The following is a 17,829-nucleotide window of genomic DNA, read 5'->3' on the forward strand; positions in this document are numbered from 1 at the left end:
ACACACATGCTGATGCACAGACATTTGGCCGGGACACTGCAGATACATCCTCCTAGCCACACTGATAAGCCTAACCACACACAAAAAGATGCACACACATAAAAAGTACAGGTGCTCACACTGCCCCACCAGCTGTCCCTGACCAAGTGACCAAGACAGAGAGGACAAAGGAACAGAGAGACTACAAGAAAGAGAACTGAGCAGATGCCAACACTGACAGGTGTGTGTACTATATGTGTGTGTGAGAGATGTGTGAGTGAGCGCGTGCATGCGTGTGGGACAGGTCATGGCTCGCTTCCAACATGCTGCACTGCCCTTAACCCAAATAAGGTCCAGTTATCTTTGTTTAACCTTGACTGCAAGTGACGTGTGTATTTTTAGCATGCATTATGTGCGTCCACACCTGCAAACTCATCAAAAACACAGGCCCCGGGAAAAGCCATAAAAAAACACACTCCCTCCTTTAGGAGCTTAAATATGGAGTTCGACATCAACAGTAATGTGACATTTCAAGTCAGCGCAGTTGCTTCTTGAGGCTTTATGTCACTGTTGAGTTATGTTTGTCTTGTGACACATCATAAAAGACTGCTCCCGCTCACTCCTACAACAGAGCGACAGTCAATTATATAACCAAGGTCAAAGGGTCAGAGTACCTAACCCTGTGTTGGCCACACCCTGCTGCCTCTTAGCAATCCATAGTGAGACAAGGTGTCAATACTTGGACGTCCAGTGCTGCTCTCCAGGCTCCAGGGGCTTAGCTCAAACATGCCTTAGTGTGAAATCTCCTCAGCCCTGCAGTTACACACTGTTGAAAACTCTAATAGTATCAATTAATCAAATTTGAATACATGAATTGTTTTGTTTTCTTTAGTTTTCCTAATCCCATGGAGAGTACCTTCAAGGACGAAGGTGGACAAACGTTTGGTTTAAACTCCAACATGTTCTTGTAAATTAACTGCATACTGCCAGGTCCTTAATTCCTCTTTCACTGTGCGCACTTTTCTGGAACAGGAACTTATGGATCAAATACTTCCACAGAGTGAGGACTAAATACGGCACTATTTTTAAAAGAGATCAGCTATTAAAATGGTGTATGGCCTTTTGCTATCAATGTATATATCACAAATACTTCACAGGCAAGAGAGGCATGTAGGAGCTTGTAGTCCAGCTACAGACAGCATTATATTGTGGTCTTGTAAAGTATAGCAGTACAGTTGCTTGTGGCAGCTTGTTACACTGGGCGTTAGTCACAGGGATGGGCACCATGGGGCTACAAACTGCTACAAGGTCATGCTGAGATTACATAGTTGGAGGGGCCAAAAATTCAATGTGCACTCACTCAAACGCACACACCCCTTAGGGATTTGTATTTAGCTGTTAATGGCCCCAGTTAAATAAGTAAGGAAGCGCTTTAGATAATATATAAATGGTGAATTTTCTTATCACATCTGTTTGGCAAGGTTTTTTGTTTTTAAGTACGAAGGCGTAGGCTTGCTAGGACATCCTTAACATTTACATTATTTCTGTAGCTACTGTATTTAGCTGTATTCTGTCAGTACTTTTAGAGTGCATTAACATCTCACAAAATAAAACAATGAATCACTGCCAGCACTGCACTCGAAAGTTTAAATGAGGGCAGGTTTTAGTAGTGACTGCTTCTGCCTTTCTGTGCAGAAAAAAAATGCATGCATTAGAAAAAATAAACACACACACACAGGGTTGTCTGAGGTCAGGGAATTCTAAGTGCATTCCCCCCTTGACACATACTGTACGTCTCTTTCATACACACACACACACGCACACCATGAGTGCCGTACAAACACAGAGACAGAGAGACAGACACACACACACTTACTCAGAGGAGCGCCCCGAGTGTCTATACATGATTAAAAGACTGAAAGTGGGGCAGGCGCACAGTTCTTCTTCTCTGTGAAATTACTGCAGTTCCTTTTAGCCCACCTCAGCACACACACACACACACACAGCCACTCAAATGCACACATACTTAGATCTAGCCCTGTGTCCATTATGTGTGCATAAATACAGCACAAGATAACAGGTCCATAAGTTGGCTTAATAATTGGGTGATACCTGCCATGAAGGAGAGTACAGGAGCCAACCACTTACTCGTGCTGGCAGAACAAAAAATGACTGAAATGCTGTTTACTTGGTGCTTTGCATAATTATGCTATAACAGCACATCCAGAACACCCCAAATATTAAAAATAAAGCGCCCTATTGCTTCAGTGGGTGTCCACTAACTGTTGAAAGATACCCTCATGTCTCATCTGTGTGAATGTGATATGTGATATATGTCAGCTTTTAATGTAAACTAGCTGATTATGAATTCAAACTGCTTTTGCCATGTAGTACTGCATATTTTAAGAACAGCTTACCCTCAGCTTTTTACGCGAGCACAAATTAAAGGATCAATTTAAAGGATTAAGAATATCCAGGGGGGATTGAAAGGCATCATTACAATAAATTCTGCAGTCATAATGCTCGCCTTGCTATAGAATTGCAAAATGCTTCTATCTGAGATATTACTTCGAAAATAGCACAGTATTTATTTATTTTTTTGCTTCTTTTTTTGTTTTGCTTGGGTTTTTTATCTTTCTTGCTTCTATCACTATGCTATTCTGTGCAAGACCAGGATTTCTTAAACCTTTCACTGCACCTCCAGTGTTAAAAGATGATCTGGTCCATTGATTTGTGATCTTGGAACTTTTCACAGAAAAGTTGCAGATCTGCAAATACTGGAACCACTAAAAATAGCTCTCAGGGAATTCAGATGCCAGTTCCCTCTTGCAGGACTCTGAACAGCAAACACATCTGTTCAAAGGACAGATGTTTTACAGATTACATTATTAATTACATTATTACAGAAATGCTTAATTTTCTGTATTTCATGTTATATAAATATATGTTTGCTTTACATGTTTGTTTTTTCGTTAAACAATCAATTCCAAATGTCAGTTATTACAATTACCATTCATTTATTTTGGAGCAGCACGATTCATTTACCTTCAGCCTTTGCGCAGCACCTAAAACAAACCTTTGCGATCCTTAATTAAACTTCAGGTGGTCAGACACAGACGTGCGCTATTTTTGGCAGATCCACCTCATTCTGAGTCACGCACAAATGTTGGAAATCTGTCATGAATCATTCTACTTCGGAACAAAAAAAAACCTAAAATGGCTTTTAGTTACATGTCTGTACAAGAGGTGCCAAAGACATACTGTGGTACCCTGAATTTAAAATTCAGATTTGCATGATTTTCCAAATGCTAAGTTCCACATTAGAGATTAATAAGAATAAAAGAAATCATGAGAAACGCATCAGGGTTTCTTGTTTATCAGCTTTACAGAGAAAAATGCCTTAGAGACGCATCATACTTCACAGTTTATCCCAAAATGATGTATTGAACATATGCTTTCAGGTATGAAGCAATTTATCTGGGCTATGCTTGGTAGAGGTATAATGCCAGTTACAAATCTCTCAACATGTGCACACCGTGCACCAATTTTGACAGAAAATACACAAACTGATCCGAGGCTTTTTCCATCTTGCGGGGCTTACAAACAGAAACCCATTTAAATGAGTGCAGGACACAAGCTTACTACTTTTACGAGGCATTATGAAACTGTGCCTCAGTTTTAGAAGATTAGAAGTAAACAACAACAATAAAACCCTACAAATCTCTTTTCCAAAGCTGGAGCAGACGGGACCAAGTAGTATTACTATTGGTCCACTCCGATCATGTGCTGCACTTGGCAAACGCACTTAGGGCCGAGAAAGACCTGTGCAAAAAGTTCAAACAGAAACCTGCAAATCCAGCAGCTTCTTAGCAGCCTTGTGCAATTTTCCTGAGAATTAGATCATAGGCTGGGAGAGGGGACAGGATTTTTCTGTGTTGTGATTTTGGGAAATGAAAGTACACGTTTGAAACATGAACCTTTTGAAGTTGTGGATGTGTCCAGTTTTACATTGATCACTCAGGAACTGTTGATGCAACATCACTTCCAAGAGAAACTGATAAAATACAGATAGCTTTGGGGTCATACTGATAAGGCCTGGACTTGCAGGTCAGCAGATAGGAAGTCAAACATACTCATACTGGCACTTTGTGTTAAAACACACATTCAAGCACACATGCTGCACAGTTAGAAGGATTGATAATGCTCACATTGTGCAGAATAGCATGCAAATAACACGGAAAAGCTGCATTAAATTTTCTAAATAAGAATACTGGCACAGAGCAGAATATTGAAAGTACTTCAGCCTTTTCTTAAGTATCCCTAACATGTATTTCCCTAACTATCAATATATTGACATTACCAAGACAACACACTATAAACAAGCCACGAGCACTAGCAACCATGGTGCAAGACAGCTGACTCATATTTTAACCTCCTCGAATCTTAAATATAGAGCTCAGCTCCTCAAAACAAACACCCACCTTGACATTTTCTCACATCTTGCAATTTAAAACAATACTGATGAATAAGTGCCACATCATACAATGTGTGTAATACAAACTAAATGCGGTGCAAAGAGGAGAGAACCTATTAGCAAACTGGGAAGATGGGAAGATGAAACATGCACTTACAGCCCTGTTTATAGTATCTCATAAGAATCATGATAAGCACTGACAAGCTTAAACCCGACCATTGCTGTTCTAATTTGTTTTACAGGAACTCAACCAACAAGGTATCTGCAGATGTTAGCTGCTGTGAATAGTTGTGATTCAGGGTCGCCCTGTTCAAGAGCAAATATCACAGAGCTCGGGTCTATCTGAGTGAATAAACTTAGCAGCGTGTGCATCAATGTTGCCGTTGAGTTTCCATCAGGAGGCCAGGAAACCTCTTCCCTACTTTGTTTCATATCCACAATAAGAGACCTTGTGAAGTTTCCAGTTGGTTTTATCTCTGTTTTTCAAGTTCAAGAAATAGAAAAGCTTTGGACATCTACGTAAAGTATCCTCAAATGGCTCTCCCGCTCTCTTGTGCATGTTTACGTTAAAACTACCACACCAAAGCACATTAAACAAAATAGCCTCCAATTTATTTATTACAGCCAGGCTGGTTCAGTTAAGTCGCAAACTGAGTAATATTGTCATTAACCTGTTACTTTCTGTTCAGCACCTTTACACATTCAACTGGCTAATCTCATATGGTTGTGTAACATTTATGCTGCTTTAGCGTGACACCATGTGTTGCGCACTGCAAGCCGCTTTACAACCCAACTCCACTCCAGCTTCTCCTTTCATGCTGTTTGTGATTTACTTGCTCAACCTTGCTGTAGCCATTCAAACAACACAGCTAATAGGAATTTGTCTCAGTGTGCTCATATATAACCACAAGACACACCCAACAACACACAATACAACACAACACAATACAAATACAAAAAGTACATCTAATTGATCGAGCCTATCCCTGTTGGGAGAAGACTGAGCAGGTGATGTGTTAGGTGGAAGGGGTCAGAAACAATCCTGCTAGCCATTGTGATGGCAGAGTATGAAGCTATGGAAGGTAGATCGCAACCAATGATCTCAGAGGCTCTACATGCAACTTTTATAAGCTGTTGTTTGGCTTGAGCTACGATAGCAAATCGGGCTGGGCTGAAAGTAAGCATGCTTACTCTGTAAGCATTTGTCATAGCACAGAGTCACATAGCCATTTCTCAAAACCTGTCACTAAACTTACATTTTTTTCACACACATGTTGTTTACACTACGGATGTACCGACTGATTATGTGAATCACATATTGTTCTGATCCCAGCTGGAAAAGATCTAAAGCGAATTCATTTCAGTTCTATGTTGTTTACTACACCACGCACTTGCAGTGTTTAAGTACTGTGCATTTCACCACACAGTGTAGTTAACATACCAGTCGTGTCCACGCAGTTATCTGCTGTGATGAACCAGTCCGTCTGTTTCTGCGCTATGACGGCGTCTCTTTCAAATTTGTCTGCATTTACATTCACGCACTGAGGTGCTTTACCTCACTTACCTTTCACAACATCTTATCTCTAAAGCATGCCATTGTTGTCTCTATTTTATCATAATGAAAGCTGAAAAGACTGAACAGCAACTCGAGACGATGACGTCTGCAACAGTTACGCCCTTTCCTGAAATAGCTGTTATGACAGGTGTATTTTGTTCAAGTTCAATGTCCTGAAACAACATGTTTTTTGCATGCTTTAACTCCACCCTTGACCCAAATGGACACATGGATTCTCCTCCCTCTCTCTCCACACCATTTCTCTTGCTTTAGGTAAGAATGTAAATGGTAGCCATAAAATGCCTCTTAAAAGGTGTACGCTACCTCAGTGCTCTCAACCTCCACCCTTTCAACAGTTAGGTAGCGTGCCCTGTCAGGTTGCAAATGCACTCAGCTTCATCTCAAGCAGCCCTGCTAGAGATGCTGTGGGGGCAAATAGCTAGGAGAGCTAATGGCACATCATGTAGCATTAAACCGAGCTGACTAGGCGCTGGTATCCAAAACCAAAGCACTGGAGAGGAGGGGGAGAGAGAGCATCTTTTTTCCCTCGAAAAGGCTGTTCCTGAATTTTGAGGCTAAGTGAAGGGGAAAGGTCTGAGGGGAGAAGAGAAGGGGAGTTACACAGTTACGTTAGTGGTGAATGTTGACATCTGACAGGCAGGCATAGTAAGCACCCATATACAAACTACCAAATCTTCAGTCAGAAATATTATTTCTGAATTTTGAAAAACACACAGTAAAACTAATACAGTTCTCTAACAGATTGTTTTAACAGTGCTGCCCTGCTGTGGCCTTAACGGGCCATGCTATCAGAGGAAAATAGCAGAGAGCACAGAAGCAGTGTCAACAGCAGACAATGAAAGCTAAGCCCAGTCAATTTATTTCCAAGGCTCTTAATTACTGTTATGATCTTACAGCTCTTCACAACGCCTACATTACTAAATGGAAACAATATCACAGCTTAGACCTATGACTGAAACAAGTTAACATTTGCAGAAAAGCCTCAACATGAAGAAGCCCTCGACCTAGATACTTTTAAAGGGATCCACCTGCCAGACTTCAGTTGAAGCCATTTGAACTGTGGTTTAGTTTCTCTAATAGACTGTCAGGCCGTTAAACAACAGGCCAGGGCCGGAAAATCATATCTGGAGCAACACACCACTTAAGTGGGGATTCCACCTTAAATGGTTCCCAAAGAGAAGGGAAGTGTTTATGGGGGATGGGGGATCAAGCCAGGTTCTAGGCGTCTATGTTAGGGTGGGCAGCTAGAAATAACATGTGGGTCAGAGACGAAGACTGAAGGTTAGAGCAGGCAATAGTAACTCGCAGGTTCCTAGTCTGCAGTCTCACAGAGAAAGGGAGAGAGAGCGTGCCAGGTGTCGTCCAGATTGGATGTCAGTCCATCTCTGCAGTGTTTCTGACCGGTCGTTCTGCACCGATGGAAGCACTGAGCTGAACATTAACTGCTCTCTGTAACTGTGTGCTGAAACCTCCAGCACTAGATTTGCCCGAATCAATTAAATTACACGCAATACCTGCAACATTATGCTGAAATTCAAGCCCTGTAGACATACTGCAAACAGTACACGGGTATTTTTAAATACTGCACATGTATGCATGCATTACCAGATGTAAGAGAGTTCCCGTAAGAGGGAAGTTACAAAGTTCCCTTAAGAGCAGTCAAAGTTAGGGAATGTACAAAAACAGAAAAGTTTTTGGTGCTTAGTAATTTCCCATTAGGGAACTTTCTTTTTCTACCACAGGTAATTCCCTTGGGCAAGTCCCTGTGGATAGGTGTGTACGCTGGCTATAGCACAGTATCCGTGCACATATTTTCAAATATTTGTGATACTGAGCTGCATGTAAGGTTGTTAATGTCTGATCTCAATAAGAGTTAGATTATTCATGGCCATCCCGTACGTGTTGTTTCTTACTCTGTGTCCATGACGGCCTTACTGCATGTTAGTATGAGTGTCTACAAGAACGGCTCACTTTAAACAATATCTATACCCATAGCAGGTATGAGACTGGGCCCCGTTAGTCTGAGCTCTCTGGCAGCTAATATTAGATGATAGTGTCAGAGAATTGGACCTGGTCTGGCCACAGTGAAACCTTACATTGACCTCATTTATCTGTGTCATAGCTCATCAGCTGGCCTGCCACACAGTCACCCACTGTTGAACACACTCACGAAAACATGAGACTGAGCTGCAGCATCCACAAAAACTAACACACAAATGCCTGACTAAATGCACACAAATATACAGCTATAAAACTGAAGACACAAAAATAATAGAAAGCAGAGTTGAGGAGCAGGCATTTTTTAGGCCACATTATACTAAATTACAACTTTCTGATTATTCTTTTGTCTTATTTTGACATTTTTTGTTCCCGCATTTTGATTTATTGTGACCACAAGATGCAATTTATTCCCATTTCTGTTTCCCCATTTTGGTTAAGTTGTGCACACACAATAATAAGAGCTGTCAGACAGCCCAGGCAGTCTCCCTTTTACTTTGTTGGAATGATATTCACAAATTTAAGCTTTCCAAATCAATAACTCATGAGCAAATTGTTGGTAAAACACGGGCGGCTCCTCTTTGTAGCCACAGCACGGCGAATAACAAGCTGCAACTTCATTTTCAACAAGAGGAGGCGTCTCTCCACGTGCACCCAACCGACCCTCTACAACACCGATACTACAAATACTACAAAAATTATAAATAACTTCACTCCTTCACAGTCGTGTCAGAAAAATCACTTCACACATGAACGGTCTCCTGTTCTACCAGCTATTTCTTTCCTCCATATGGCAGCTCCCAGGCTCCGTACACATCTACACATAATATATACAGTTTTTGTTTTTCTCAACTCAGGGAATTATTTCTAAACTTGAGAACAAAGATCGCATTATCTTGCAAAACACCATTCCAATCAAATCAATAATAGAAGCGTGACGCTATTAAAAAAAAGCATAGAAGAGAAAACTGTTATAGACGGTAAAACAGCAGGAAGAAAATGAATTCTCTTTATTGTACAGAAATGAATTCCTATAATTGTCTTGCACCATACTTGTGTCAACTCACTCAAAGCAGGAGTGATGCTACCACCGTACAAGTCAGCTCTCATCACCCAGTAATGCATACAATACAGTGACTTTCATCAAACAAGAACTGCGGGCCACTGGTTTACAGTGCCAACCAAATTTATTAGACCACCACCCAATGTAATCTTTATACCACAGCTGCACTAAATTACTGATCATTATCAAAATATTTTATCACATTTCTTTTATTAAAATGATATTTTTAATGGCAAAACTATAAAGATTTTCCAATTTACTGTTATACAAACAACAAAAATCTGAAAAAATCTTTTTAATTAAGATGCCAAATTACAGTTATTTACTTGCATTCCTCAATAGAGGGTGGCTGTAGCTCAGCACATAGAGCACATAGATTGTCTACTGATTGGAACGGTGGTAGTTCGATTCCCACAAGTGTCTGTGCGACGGATTCATTCGAGTGTGAATTCATGTTAGTTAGTTTGGATGTTCTACTTCTCGGTCCAGTGTGCCGGCTCGAATGTGGGTACGAAAATGTGATTTATTCTTTTAAATTTGCGTTTTCTTGTTTTTATGACAGGTGGTGTAATAAATTTGTCAAGTGCTGTAACTTTGTGAAAATATTTTCTAGTCTAATGCCGATGAAAGAGAATAACAAACTAAAAAGTAAAGACACTTTCTCCAAAGAGGTCCTGAAACTGTAATTGGGAATGGACTCCTGGGGATCGCGGCCAGGCAAGTATCATCCTGGATCGCTCCGAAGGAGTGTTTTAGCACACCTCCCTGACTGTCACAGCCAAATGACCCTGTTCCAATGTCATGAGCTTACTACATAGCTAAAGGAAAGGCCAGAAATAATAGCCAGCGAGTCAGTCAGTCAGACATGTACCCTGAAAGCTTGTCAGAAAGCTAGCCTGCAGCCAAGTATCAAGCCAAATGTCCAGCCAGATGAGGCTGACCCAAAGCCAGCCATCCAGTATAAAGGTGAACTAGCCAAGCCGCAGCTACCAGCCAGACAGGGAGCCAGCTGGACTGACATACAGATAGACAGAGAAATGCAGCACTGCACCCAGCTCTATTCAAACCACACCACAGATTTGTCAGAGGAAATAGTTTCAGTGTTGCAGACACTGTTTTAAATACTGCTTGTGGTTTAGTTGCACAGACTTGTCTCGACCTGTTATCAAGTGTTTGCCCATGTATGGCCCAGGCCATATGCTTAACCATGATTTTTTGTTACTACATATCGGTGCAATGTCAAAATAAGGATAGAGAGAGCATCTAGCCCTTATTTGAATTCTCGTCTTTACTCCACATGCCACGTCATGGACCATCAATGAAATGACAGCATAGTTTTCTGGTGCATTGCACTGACCCTGGCCTTACAAGGAGTAAACAGTAGTAATAATGGAAAGCAATGTTTTGCCAAGAATAACACTGGTGAAGGGTGGGTTTTGGTATTCCAGGGATTGTTTCTATCACTGGCCATTTTCCTGTTATTGAATTCCTCTCACTCAATGCATATCCTTCTGGCTCAGACTTAAGTCATTGTTGATACCCACACACCCACTTTGCAACTGGGGACATGGGGCTTTTGCTACCCACTGAGGTAAATCCAGCAAAAATAGAGGTGCACTTAGAGTCACTTTAACTGGAATGCACAATTCAAACAAGTTAGCGTGATGTAATGGACTCTCTGCATGTCCGGACACCTTCATTTCCAGCTCGGTCTACAGTTTGTTAAACTTTAAGGTTTAATTTGCAAATGGGAAATTACAAAACGACTGCCTCATACTAGACTGGTTTACATGACATAACTGAATGCATGAATACAAAAAGCGACTTGCAAAAACGGGTATAATGTTCTTTGTAATTGAAAAGATGAAAGGAAGAATTTGAATGGCATGGTCCAATTCGGTTTATCCAGCTGTCTGGGATGACTAATAAAGCTAAACATGACCTGATGTAATCAATTATAGCACAAGTAACAGTGTATTTTGATTAATTAACGTAGTACTGCCCCATAAATCAGCTCCAATAAAGTCAGAATGAGCACAAGAATTCATTAGTTGTTAACCTTGTGCCATAACCTTCACCCAAACAGTATTTGTGAATGTAATGTTTGAATAATAGAACTCATTACATTTGTGCTCCAATGAATGTACATTACCCCAATTCCTAACATTCTCTCTATCTATCTGGCTGTGTCCCAGGTTGTCAGCTTATCCCTGTCCCGAGCCTGAAGCTCTGCTGGGGAAAAGAAGAGTCTGCAGGAGCTGTCTGCCTGCCAGTCAGCGTCAACTCCCCTCTGTAATCCTCTACTGCCTTTGATAAGGAAGAGAAGAGAAGAGAAGAGAAGAGAAGAGAAGAGAAGAGAAGAGAAGAGAAGAGAAGAGAAGAGAAGGATTTTGTAGTTTGGAGATAAGTAGGAATATTTTTTTGAAATAAGCAAATTAACCATTTTAGCAACAAAACCAGATTTCAATGATCCCACCAAATGTTTTGTGGCTCTTTCAAGCCTCATCTTAAAGAGACACTCCTCTGTTACGCCCTATATAAAACCAATAACACATACACATTCCCTACTAATAGCTGAGCCGTTACCTGTTTGGTTCTCCTTCATTTATTTTAGCATTCAAAAGGCCCACGACTAAAACTTTTCGTTCCTTCTTGGAAAAGAGATAACAAGCGGGAGCATGGTGAATGAACTACTGCATGTTCACCTGCCTTTCATTTATAGTTCAGAGGATCTTACTGGCTTACAGATTCAAATTCGTAGCCTGCGTGCTCATCATTTACCTATTATTCTGTTTTTATTCAGACACCCTGGAGTTTAGACTATTTCAGCCTTTTACACCGTTTTCCTGGAAAACAGACGACCCTATATCATGTCAGCTCCACTGGCAGCCATTACAGAGCGAAAAGCCAAAGTAAGTCCCAAAGCCAGCTTCCCTGTTTCACATGGTTATTGAGCCATACAGCAGCTTATCGACCCGACAGCGTAACACAAGTTTGTAGGATGGCTTTAGTCCTCTCTCCCTCTATTTATCTTCCTCTGTCTGTCTCGTTCGCTCATTCGGGCACTGGGACTATCTTGGTCATTCAGAAGATTGGTATTGATTAGCCACTTCAAAATAAAGACGGTAAGCACAGAAACAGGGTCACAAAGGCTCTAATGTCTGAGCACACACACACACAAGGATCAACGAATGCTGCAAAGTGGCAAACAAGAGCAATCCTTTCTGAGGTCCTCTAATGTCGTGATAGCTGTACACTAATAAACTAAACTATGATCGGGACAAATACTGGCAAATAGCACAAGCAAACAGTGGCATGTTTTTCACTCTTCCTGCAGATTCAAGGGCACAAACGACAGATTAAGGAACACAGGACTGTACACTAGTCAATAAAAAAAACATGATAACACATGGTGAAGTGTTCTGGCACAAGGAAACGTTCATTGATCCCCTTAATAGCAGCATACTGTACGTGAATGTGTCCTTTATCTCGAGTGCGTGCATGTGTACTCGCCGCACTCGTGAATAGAGGAGGATAAAAGGAAAAGCTGAAAAGGTCTGAGCACACCGCACAGTTCAACAAGACAGCTCGATCGCTTGATCTGCCCCCATCCCCACCCACTGCTCTCTACCTTTTTAAAACCATTTTTCCTCACACACTTTTTTTTGTTGGTCCCCCTCATAGCTCACCTCACTGGCTTTTTGTCATTCTTTTCGGGCTCACCTCATTCGATCCCACACTTCTGAGCTTTTTTTTTTTATTATACCCCTGCATTTCTGACCAACACTGTTTCCTTTCTGTCAATTTCTCGGGTAACTTTTAGCAGAAAAGGAGAAAACCACGGATTAACTCGCAACTGCGGTCTGGTGTGAATGCGGCATCGTTTTCATTATCCCACAGCAAATAACATTTTTTTGTGTTACAGCAACAGACATAAAGGCGTTTAGTGACTATTCTGAACATTGTGGCTTGGTAAGGCAGTTCTGGCACCTGATTTGGATGCTCGATGATGGAGAACTACCAGAAAGCCAAGTGGGAAAGGTCAGCGTAGGACCCACTGGAGAGATTAAGCTCAACTTTGACACGGGAGTAGCTGAGGATCCCCAGGGACAAACTGGAGAAAGTTGCAGGAACAGCACTGCCCGGAAGCCGTTCGCGCAATAGTCACAACAGTTTATTAACTGACTTGTCTTCATGGGCACAAACTGTAGCGGTAAACAACAGAACCACACTAGGAGGCACGCAGCGGCACCACAAGTCACAAGACTTTTGGCAAAATGAGACTGAAGTTGGAATACCACACATTAGTTTCGCTTTTAGATATTCTACTGTGAGATTTTAAACTCAACTTTCATTTTCACTCACTGCTTCTTTAGGTTGAGGCACCACAACTACACGGGTAGATCTAAGCGCCCGATAAGGATTTTGGTTCAGGTTGAAACACCTTTCCCACGTGAAGGCATGAAATGTATTTCAAATCGAAACTCAAGAGTCATGCCACAATTTTAAAAAAATTTGCAAATTTCTTTTTTTTGTAGCCTCAAGTAGTCTCAAAAATCACATGTAATTTATATGATAATTTTATTGTCTTTTTTAGGCATAAAAATACTGCCAATTAGAATTTACAATACATTTCTATGACAAATCCCAGTTTATTTATGGCATGTTTGCACTACAAGTGGATCAGTGCAACTTGTCAAATTTTCTGTGCAACCCAATGTAAAGAGTAAGCATTTTGTTCCACATAATGGCTCAACAGAGACACACAGAAACACGCAGACACCTGTTTCGCACATTTGTCGATCTATTTGATCCTCCCACCCATCTTTCACTCAGAGTATTAAACCATTTCTGTCACTTATTCATTCAGGCGTGAAATCTCCACCCAATCATTACCTGGAAATGATCTCTCTTTATGTCTTTCTCACAAACACACACAAACACACTGACACAAAATCTCCCGCTCATTTCCACACACACGCGCACGCACACACACACACACACACACAGCGCAAGTTCCAAAGACGACACTCTAGCGTGATCTAGCAGATGTGTGTATTCATGTGTGTTTGATGGTGTGAGTCCATGCACACATATGGCAAATGAGCCAAGCTCAGTTAAATGACTTGTGATTAGGACATTGGCTTCTAATTGCCACTCATTACCATTTGAAAGTGAGTGGCGGCTCAAATCAAAGGCTATAGCAGCAGTGGTAAAGTGTGCGCATGTGTGCGTGCGTGCGGGAGAGCGGCTGAAGCAGCACGTCTGATTCACAGCCGCACGACTTGTACAACAGTTTGGACTTTTGCTTCATGCTTTTCCTTACAAGTAAGGCAACGCTTTTTGGAGAAATGTGGGTAAAAAAAATATTCTGAAACTCAAACAAACTCAATCTAAAACTCTTTGAAATTCAAACTGGAACTAGCACAACAAAATCTAAGTTTACTTTTCAGCATCTCATGGTAACAGTCTTGGATTAGCACTGGGCAAATCGCTGCCACTCTACCTAAATCACTACAACACCCTCTGCTTACCTCCCTTCTAAAAATCTGCCCGTCTTCCCTTTATATTAACACCTCCCTTCTGCTCAAGCATTCATAATGCATCTATCTTCCAGCCATAAGCTGTTTTCACACCGGAACACCAGAGCCTGGAGAATCAGGTGAGCACACTGGCGGAAGTTGCTCATTTTCACAGGTAGCACACAGCAGGAGACAGACCCGTCCATAAGCATTCTTACCACCAGAAACATTCTGAGCGGTTCAGGCAAAGCTGCTGCCTGTGGAACGTGCAGGGGACGGGACAAAAGGCAACCAGTTGCTCGCGCTGCACGCTGTCAGCCATCATACAGCGGTGGATATTTGCGTGCTAAAAATGCACCGCGGTGGATTAACATCTATAAAGCTTCAGTCGTGAACAGTTCCTGGACGCCTCTAGTTGACCTCGCTAGCAGAGAAATTTATTTCAATTAAAAAGACCTTTCCATGGCATCCCACAGGGACTAACACCGGATCCCACTCACTTCATTATCCACATCCTTCCCATCATTATACATGAATCCATCCCTTGTTAAAGATTTGAAGCTGAGCTGTGTATTTCCCGAGTACCTCTTGGATGCGACCCCTTCCTCTCTTCTCCAACCTGCTGTATTTAATACCAGTCACACATAAAAAAAATACGTAATAGTTTCAAGTATGGTTAATAAAGACTTAATGGCCATGTTGTTAAGTGCAAATACAACAGCCAATCACATGCCACCAACTCAATGCATTGATCTGCGTGTTCGAAAGGGTCTGACCGAATACCAGTACCTAAAAAATGGCTGGCCAGTGTCGATTATGTATTTTTTTTACAGAAAAGAGACAAAAGTCAAACTAGTGTGCATTATTTTTTCTTCACACTTTTTCTGCTGTCTTTCTGAATAAATAAGCAATCCAAATTATTTATTATTAAACAATAAAAGTAATTATAAAGTAACTTCACACTGATCTATGAATATTTTTCCACACCATGTACCACATGAAGGTGTTTCTAAATGTGTGTTTCACTGCACTGACACAAATGTTGGAAGCTTGTATATGGGGTTTATGGCAACCACGAGATCACATTTCTTTCAGTACTTGGATAACAACAATCACAGGCAGTGCAGATAAAATCTGAAACATGTGTTTACAGGCATGAGTCAAAGCAAGCAAGGAATTTAATTAATGGGTCACTCGTACGTTTGTGCTCGCATCCTCCACGGAGGACAGAAGTTCTTGAACTAGCGACAGCACTAACAGAAATGTCCAACACCATAAAACCCGTAAGTAATAACACCGGAGCCGACGGGCTGCACTGACTCTATAGGTTCACTCTGCAAGTGTTTGCTAACACACAGTGGCTGCAAGTGAGTGAATTACAAGAACCATGGAATAAAACAGAAAGTGTGTTTTTACTGAAAGCTGCAGATTCAAATTTGTTGGTGTTGCAATATTTTCTATTTCTTTCAGTAACACGTTTAAAAAGTAGCAAAACAAGCCTTTTAGATAGAAAGCAAGTTTAACCACGATCACAGCTGTCTGCTGAGATATCTGTGTGTTGAAAGCGCTCTATGGGGTGCCCAGTCATTCATTGCTTAAGGCTACAGGACAGGCTTCAAAGATGAAAATGACATAATCAACAAGTAATGCAAACCCACTTCTGTTTTTTCGTGTTTTTCCTATAAATTGCACAGATATCATCAGAAAAGAGGAAGACTTAAGCATGCAGCTGGTGGAAAGAAGCGCAGCTTTTTTCTTTCTTTTTCTTTTTTTAATCTTGAGCATTCACTTTGTCAATCAGTCTGCTGCCATTAGGAATGCTCGTTAAAAAACTATAGTGTGAGTGAAAGCATTGGCTACCACTTGGGACGCATAGCCTACCCTGCTCTGAGGTGTAAACAGAGTAAAAATAGCTTGCTATCACAGGCTTCCCTACAGTCCCGTTATATAATGGTCCATGCTAGGATGAATGACATCACGGGTAGTCCTGCAATCACAAACCGTATGTCCTTTACAACCAGCTGACAACGTAAAACATTGTGTAGTATTACGTGCGCAACAATAAATGCTTCCTAAGAATCGAAACATGCAAAACACCTGCGGTTACGCTTTTTTTTAAAATCTAGAAATCATGTGGACTGTGGTTAGTAGTTCGCCTCCTTTCGTGTGGAGAAAACACTTCCGCGATAGTGAAACGTAGATTTTAAAAAAAATGTAACGCTTTCCCCTGACAGTCCCTGTCAATAAGAAAAGAGTTCAGAAGAAGACCTATGTGGCCCGAAGCGACATTATTCGGACATGTCCGACAAAGAAATAGTCTGCAAAGAGAAAATGTTTTGAGCCGAGGTCGAGTGGCGCAGTTACTGGAAGTACAGCGCCTGCCCGACTCCCAACTCACCCGGCGGACGCGCTCCTCGCTCGGTCAGAATCCAGCCGAACCTCCGCCCCTCTTTCGTCCCATTTAAACAACACTTTGCGTTCACGTTTCTAAATGACAAGTATACCCACCCACAGCCCGCGTGGCCGCGTACTGTCTGGTCACTTAAAAATAGGTCAGAGTGCGAAGTAAACATTTTCTAAGGCTTTGAAGTAAACCAGAGCTTCAGCGCCACCCTTCCCAGTTCTTCCAGCCATTTTTTTTAAATTTAGCCAGCTCCAAAAGAGAAGAGTGACAACGTCAAAACGGTGACAGGTTGGCGAAACCGGCTCTGTGGAAATAGTTTTGTGCGACTTACTGCGGGGTGTAGCGGGCTGTTGAGTTTGTGTCTCTCCTTGTTGCCAGGGCTCCCCTGCTCTGCTCCGGCGCTGACGGTGGAAAGCGTCTCCCCTCCTAATGATGTCTGCAGCGCTCAGCTAATAGCTCTCTGCCCCCACCTTCAGAGAGAGAGAGAGAGAGCGGGGGAGGGAGGGCGAGAGAGAAGTTCAAAACTGGAGCAGTTTGTAAACTACTCATGCAAAAATATGAGAGCTCGGAGCACAGAAAGCAGTCACAGAGATACAAGAGAGGTTCACTGACATTGCCAGAGTGTGGGAATACACAGTATTCCTTTATTGGTAAGATTGTTTTACTCACAGTGGAGATTGGGCTGCGTTTTCAGGAGCAAATGCAAAAGCGCGCTGTGTGAAAGGAAGAATGGATAATATTAGTATTATTATTTCTGTTTAACTCAGCCTCACTCAAAAAGTGGCTTCTCAGCAGTGTAAACACTTTATCTAC

At 41.6% G+C, this 17,829-nt stretch overlaps 1 protein-coding gene across 4 annotated transcripts in view; it reads right to left on the reverse strand.

The window, feature by feature from the left end:
* Window positions 1–17,584, reverse strand: part of atxn1a (ataxin 1a) — a 96,441-nt gene extending 78,857 nt beyond the window's left edge. For 2 of the 4 annotated variants that reach the window (XM_040021365.1, XM_040021361.1), the window contains exon 1: window positions 17,348–17,584. The gene's annotated coding sequence lies outside the window, so the exon portion shown is untranslated. The other 2 variants (XM_040021362.1, XM_040021364.1) reach the window with 2 other exon arrangements.
* Window positions 17,585–17,829: the final 245 nt, after the last annotated feature.

This window comes from Simochromis diagramma, unplaced genomic scaffold (genome assembly GCF_900408965.1).
Source record: "Simochromis diagramma unplaced genomic scaffold, fSimDia1.1 OVJJ01000753.1, whole genome shotgun sequence".
Taxonomy (NCBI): Eukaryota; Metazoa; Chordata; class Actinopteri; order Cichliformes; family Cichlidae; genus Simochromis; species Simochromis diagramma.